Consider the following 7,604-nt stretch of genomic DNA (forward strand, 5'->3'; position numbering starts at 1 on the left):
GGAATCACTTCTAAGCTAAAACTCCTGGCAAGGAATTTAAGTTAGGAGCTCTCTGAGAGGATTCTCAGAATCTTTAGGGATACGGGCCCAGGTCAGTACGGTAGTGGAGTCGGACCACAGAGTGACACTATTGAGTGGTAATGTTAGCTCTGTCTTCAGGACACAGCTCAAGACGAGGAATGCTCTGTTGTTTCTTGGGAGCAACACGGGATCTAGCTGTTACGAAGGCCACCTCCACTATACCTTGAGGGTTCTCTGTTCTTAAGTAAGCCACAGATCCGTAGGCTTTCTCTGAGGCATCACAAAAGATGTGAAGCTGCCTATTACTAGTGGGGCAGTCTAGTTCCTTGCTGCAATAACATCTAGGCAAAGTGATATGCTGCAGGCCTTCCAACTCGCTCTCCCAGTGTTTCCAAGAGTCTATTAGGTCCTCTGGTAGCCGTGGGTCATCCCACTCCCTCTTTTTGTCCCACAACCTCTGTACTAACACCTTAGCTCGAGTGGTGAATAGTACAATGTAACCGAGTGGATCATACTGGCGAGCAAGAATCTGGTAGATGCTTCGCATTGTGGGCACTTGATAGTCAGGTTTGCGTCGTTTGTATGAGAGGGTGTCGGATTGACAATTCCAATGCAGGCCAAGTGTTGATTCCTGAGCCTCTTGTACCCCTTTTCCACCGAGGCAGAGTTGGTGCTGGTTCGGAGCCAGAGCCTAGTTTCAAATCGGTTCTTTGTTTTTCCACCGCCAAAGCACCAGCTCCGAACCAGTAAAACTGGTTCTTAAGTAGCACCAAATCATTGCAGGGTCTAGAACGGAGCCAAGAAAGAACCGCTTGCGTCAGGGGCTGGGGGCGGGGTTACCGTGACCAACAAGACGAATAGAAACTTGTGACCGCCATTTTTAAATAGCAGCTAGTCGAGCTAATAGCAGCTCGATTATAATATCCGTCTATGTAAGTTACGGCGAGCTGCACGAACGCGTTGGATTCCGATGTATTTTTGTAAACCCATGAGCATCCATAGTATTACAACGTCCGTTATTGTTGATGGCTTGTTCGAGATGCATCGGAGCGGCGAGGACCGATCAGCTGCGGGAGTGTTGTGCTTTTAGATCGCTATCGCAGTGCTTTGATGTCATGCGGCGATCGATCTGCGAGAAGCCGATGCATCTCGAACAAGCCTGGCGTGTTTGTGTTCGGCGCTACCGCACTAGCGGTTGCTGGGCAACATGAGACGTATACAGTGACGTAAGATCTGGCTCTGTTGTGGCTCTCTAGCCGGTGGAAAGGCAAACCGGTTCTTAGTAAGCTCGTCAGTCGAACCAACTCTGAACCAGCTCTGGCTCTGGCTCTGAACCAGCACCCGGTTCTTGTTGGTGGAAAAGGGGTATTGGTGACCGTCACGGAGCCAGAGGATGCTGCTCTGAGATTGAATATCCTCTGGCAGATGGCTGATAACTGAAGGGTCATTGCTAGCCCACTGTCGTAGCTCAAAGCCACCTGATGCTCAAACTCCCTTACGAACGTATTATGCAATAAAATATACAAATGTACTTACAGTTAGTTGCACGCACACACACAATCCTCAAATCTCGAGATGACAACATTTCTGCTGAATTTAACTGTTATTTATAATAAATCAAATCAAATCAAGTATATTTGTATAGCGCTTTTCACAATACAGATTGTATCAAAGCAGCTTCACAGTATTAAAATAAAATAATACAACAAAGTTTGTTTCTAGTGGAATTTATTGATTGATAGAATAAAATTAAATATCCCCAAAATATCCCCAACTGAGCAAGCCAAAGGCAACAGTGGCAAGGAACCGAAAAAACTCCATCAAGCGGCCTAATGGTGTCCTAAAACTCCATCAGGTGACCGAATGGAGAAAAAAAAAACATTGGGAGAACCCAGGCTCAGTCGGGGGCCAGTTCTCCTCTGGCATTTATGAACTAGAGGCCGGATTGTAGTTTGAAACTGTGAGATTAACAATATTATATGAATGCCTGGCTGAAAAGATGCGTCTTTAATCTAGTTTTAAACTGGGAGAGCGAGTCCGAGCAACGAACAGTATCAGGAAGGCTATTCCAGAGTTTTGGAGCCAAATGTGAAAATGCTCTCCCTCCTTTGGTTGATCTGGATATCCTAGGTATGACCAAAAGCCTTGAATTTATTGATCTTAAAGAGCGCGATGGATTATAGGGTGATAGAAGATCCGCTAAATAGACTGGAGCTAAGCCGTTTAGGGCTTTATAAGTCAGTAGCAATACCTTGTAATTAATACGGAACTTTATAGGTAGCCAATGTAGTGATGATAAAATCGGTGTTATATGATCATATTTTCTTGATCTAGTAAGAACTCTAGCGGCTGCATTTTGGACTAACTGTAGCTTGTTTATTGAGGATGCAGGACAACCGGCTAATAAAGCATTACAGTAATCTAGTCTCGAGGTCATGAATGCATAAACTAACTTTTCTGCATCAGAAACTGATAGCATATTACGTAGCTTAGCAATGTTTCTAAGGTGGAAAAAGGCTGTTTTTGTAACATACGAAATATGATTTTCAAAAGACAGGTTACAATCGAGTATAACACCCAGGTCTTTTACTGTAGAGGATAAAGTAACAGGACATCCTACAATGTCAAAGTTGTATTGTGAGAGGTTCTGTGGGCGGTTTTTTGAACCGATAAGTATTACCTCTGTCTTGTCTGGATTTAATAATAGAAAATTACGCGTCATCCAATCTTTTATATCTTTAACACACTCTGTCAATTTGGATAATTTAGCGTTTTCATCCGGCCGTGATGAAATATATATTTGAGTGTCATCAGCATAACAATGGAAACTAATTCCATGTTTCCTTATAATATTTCCAAGTGGCAGCATATATATTGAGAATAACAGAGGGCCCAACACAGATCCCTGCGGCACTCCATAGTTTACTGGAATTATGATCGATTTTTCTCCATTTAAATAGACAAAATGGTAGCGGTCTGATAAGTATGATCTAAACCAGCTTAATGCTTGTCCTTGAACACCAGTATAATTTTGTAGTCGATCTAAGAGTATTGTATGATCTATAGTATCGAACGCAGCACTTAGATCAAGTAAAACTAGTATTGAGATGCTGCCTTGGTCAGAAGCTAAGAGTAAATCATTTGTGATTTTAACGAGCGCAGTTTCAGTGCTATGATGCGGCCTGAATCCTGACTGAAACTTTTCATAGATGTCATTTTCTTGCAAGAAAGAGCCCAGTTGAGTGGACACAACTTTTTCTAGTATTTTAGACATAAAAGGTAGATTTGAAATGGGTCTATAATTTGCTAGATTATGCGGGTCTAATTGTGGTTTCTTAATGAGAGGTTTTATCACTGCCAGTTTAAATGTTCTTGGAACATGACCTAAAGATAAAGACGAGTTAATAATATTGAGGAGAGGCTCTTCCACTACAGGTAACACTTCCTTCAGTAGTTTAGTTGGTATAGGATCTAATAAACATGTTGTTGTTTTAGATGAAGTGATAAGTTTATTTAACTCTTTTTGTTCTATAGTTGTAAAGCACTGTAATTGTTCTTGCGGGGGGGAAATTGAGGCTGAATTATAAGGTGCGATTGAGGATTGAACGTTTACAATTGTGGTTCTGATGTTTTCTATTTTCTCAGTGAAGAAGTTCATGAAATCATTACTACTAAACTGTAACGGGATATTTTGTTCGGGTGACGTCTGTTTATTTGTTAGTCTAGCCACGGTGTTAAATAAAAACCTAGGATTGTTTTGGTTGTTTTCTATTAGTTTGCGGAGGTGCTCAGCCCTGGCCGCTTTTAGGGCCTTTTTATAACGTGACATACTGTCTTTCCACGCGATTCTAAAGACCTCTAAATTAGTTTGTTTCCATTTACGCTCTAAATTACGGGCTTCTCTCTTTAGAACATGCGTAGTATTATTGTACCATGGTGCTTTAATTTTCTCTGTGACCTTTTTTAATCTAACGGGTGCAACAATATCCAATGTTCTAGAGAGAATGGTGCTCATAGTGCTAGTTAGTTCTTCTAGTTCATCTGTTTGTTTGGGTTCAGGCAGCAGCTGAGACAGATCAGACAAGCAACTCGAGAAATTATCTATGGTGGATGGAAGGATTGATCTGCCTGGTCGAAAACGCGGCGCAGCATGACATATTACAGCAGTACGTAATATGCAAGTTACCAAGTAATGGTCAGTGATATCATCACTTTGTGGAATGATATCTATATCGGTTGGATCGGTTCCATATGATATAATTAAATCGAGTGTGTGATTAAGACGATGAGTTGGTCCGGTGACGTTTTGTTTGACCCCAAAGGAATTTAATAAATCTATAAACGCAGCCCCTAACGCATCATTTGGATTATCTACGTGTATGTTAAAATCTCCAACAATTAATGCTTTATCTACATTGACCAATAGATCTGAGAGAAAATCTGCAAACTCTTTTAGGAAATCAGCGTAAGGCCCAGGCGGTCTATATACGGTAGCCAAGGCTAGAGATAATATGGATTTTTTTCTAACATCTAAGAGCGTAACATTTAGTACAAGTATTTCAAACGAAATAAACTTATAACCCGTTTTCTGAGTAACATTGAGAATATCTCTATAGACCGCTGCAACACCGCCGCCACGACCAATCAGACGGGGTTCGTGCTTATAGGAGTATCCTGATGGAGTAGACTCATTTAGACCGAAATAATCATTAGGTTTAAGCCAAGTTTCAGTAAGGCAAAGCACATCGAAGCTATTATCCGTGACTATTTCATTTACAATAACTGCCTTAGGTGTGAGTGATCTAATGTTTAGAAGACCTAGCTTTAGAAATTGTTTTTGGTTACTAATAGCAAAATTTTCTGGTTTAATAACAATTAGATTTTTTCTAGATCCTGCAGTAGATTTATTATTTGATCTCACTAAACGAGGAATAGACACAGTTTCTATGCAATGTTCTACACTATTTATATCAGTTAATTTGGTGCAGCAGAGACTATGATTTGAACTTTTGGTTACTAGTCAAAAGGTATTTAACATTTTGGAGATGTTATCTGACAGAAGATCCGATCCGAATCTGCTTGGGTGTAAGCCATCAGCACGGTAAAGCCTAGGACGCTCCCAAAACAGATTCCAATTATTTACAAAGAGCAGTTTCTGCTCATTGCACCATGACATTAACCATTCATTTAGCGTGAATAATCTACTAAACTTTTCATGACCTAGTCGGTACGTGGGAAGCGGTCCTGACACAATGATCGTTATATCAGGCGATGTGCTGCGTACCGTATCGATCAGATTCCTGAAGTCTTTCTTCAGAACCTCTGTCTGTCGCAGCCTGATGTCGGCCCCTCCCGCGTGCAGGACCACAGTTCCGACGCGCTCGTTCAGAATCTCGGGAACGTGAGCAGCGATTTCAGAAACACGAGCACCAGGAAAGCAGTGACTATGCACCTTACTTTTATTTAACGTAGCGTGTACGTGTCGAACGATGGAATCACCGATGATCACAGCATCGCGTTCTGTTTCGCGAAGAGGGGAGAAGCGGTTTTGTGTGGATATCTCGAAAACCGGGAGGGTCGGAGAGAGTTTTCTTGGTCTAGACCTGACTCGCGTCTTCCGCTGCGGAAATACCCAGGCTTCGTGGTGGCATGTTGGAGCCGGCGTAAACGAGACCATAGCTGATCGCGGCCTCGACGCTCGTGACCGATGCTGAGTAACGCACGGAGTAGACGAGGTCGGAGTCAGCGGGTTAGTAACGTTGATCACTGATTTGTGTGCATCGGCGCGTGATGTTTCAAGAGCTAACCGCCGGTCTATCAGCTCGGCTTTTCTCACTAAAAGGTCGTGGATCTGTTTCTCAACAGCTTCCAGCTCAGACTGCAACGCGTGTAGCTCAAATGTGTCCTCACCTGCACCAAAAGGTAGACTACTTACATCTGATATATTCGCCATTTTAACAGATGGACAGTAAGTTAAGTTAGCAACGACGCTACCAGTGATGCTATCAATATTAATACTAATTTATGACTGAAGTCTTGGATATAATCCGTCTTTTTAGTGGTACAGGTGTAGAGTAGACGCACGATAGGCGAAAAAATGTTTGTTTGTAAGTGAGTGTGGAGAAGACGCGTTCAGCCGTGATCCACAGGAGTAACCTATAAGAGTATCCGACGTTGGATCACTAATAGGCTTGAGACGCGTCTGCTCAACAGTCCGCGTTGTAACTATGAGGTGAGGAAAAATAGAAAATGTTCGTTGTAAGTGAGTTTAAAGAGAAATCAAGAATTATAAATCAATCGATGGAGCTCCAAAGACAACAACGCGTTCAGACGCGACGCATGCGCATTCGAAACAGGAAGATAATAAAACAAGCACATCTATACATCTTCTCTCGATAGGATCTTGTTTTCAACTCCCCGGAAAGTTTTAGAACAGTCCAAATCACGAACAGAGGCGGGGGAGTTGGGAGAGTCCATTTCCAAAGGGTGGCCTTTTTTACAGCTGTCTTCGTTTGTATGGTCATCTTCTGTGTAATGGAAATAGTCATTGTCAAGTTGATCCCTGAAGATCAAGGTGTACTGTCTCTTGACTTCTTGCAGGTGATGTGTAATGTGATGTAGTCTGCTACGCAGGGCACATCTTAGGCCTCTGCTTCCCTCCTTGGACAGCGTCTGTGAACAGCCTTACAAGAGATCACAGAATATATTTTATTTGAAAAATAAAAATGACAAAGCACTGATATGCAGTTTACCATCATTCAGGTGTGAGGGGGAAATGTTATTTGACTACTTACTTAAATGGCTTCCGGTGTCAATGACAGTTTGCAACTCCTCAACTTTTCTCTGCAAGTTACGACACTGCTGCGTCATCTCATAAAGGAGGATGTATTTTCCTTCCTCCAGTCTACTCACAAGCATCACCTGGTCAAACATCTTTCTTTTGACATCTAATCCAATCCCAGCTGTAGACAAAACATAAAAATGGAAACAAGTAACAGTTTACGCTGATTACAAACTGATCCCTTCTCTTGTAATCATAATGCAACTTCAAACCGCTGTCAATGTAAGAGTAATCTTTAAGAGTTCAACTGTGTTTAAGGGGGAAAAAATTGTCAGGTCTGACCATTTGGTTCTTCCTCCCAGGGCCAGATGTAGCCTCCTCTTCCACTGGTTGCCTCCTCAGGGTCAATTTTCTGGTCCGATGAACTGTTGTACAGTGAGATGGCTTCTGTCAGGTTGTCTTTAAGTGTGGATATCTGGCGTCTTTTCCTAAGTTTTTGGGTACTATTGCCTGCAACATGAGTGTGCAAGAAAACATATCCATAACGATCACGTCAACCTTATTGATATGAAAATCTTCCTTCACTGACATGATGTGGAGGAGACAGGGGAATCCTCAAATGGTGTAGGTCATTTTGGAGCTAACATTATACAGACCGTTATGAGAATGTAGATCTTTCCTCCTCTGCTGCAAACTGAGAAACAGTCCCTCGATTTTGCTCTGCTGTTTCTCCAGGCTTCCTTTACCTTTGCCTAAGATGGAAAATTATGTTCTTCTTGTTACCCTGAACATGCCCCTGAAA

Source organism: Abramis brama, assembly GCF_963993115.1.
Source record: "Abramis brama genome assembly, chromosome: 1".
In the NCBI taxonomy this organism is placed as follows: domain Eukaryota; kingdom Metazoa; phylum Chordata; class Actinopteri; order Cypriniformes; family Leuciscidae; genus Abramis; species Abramis brama.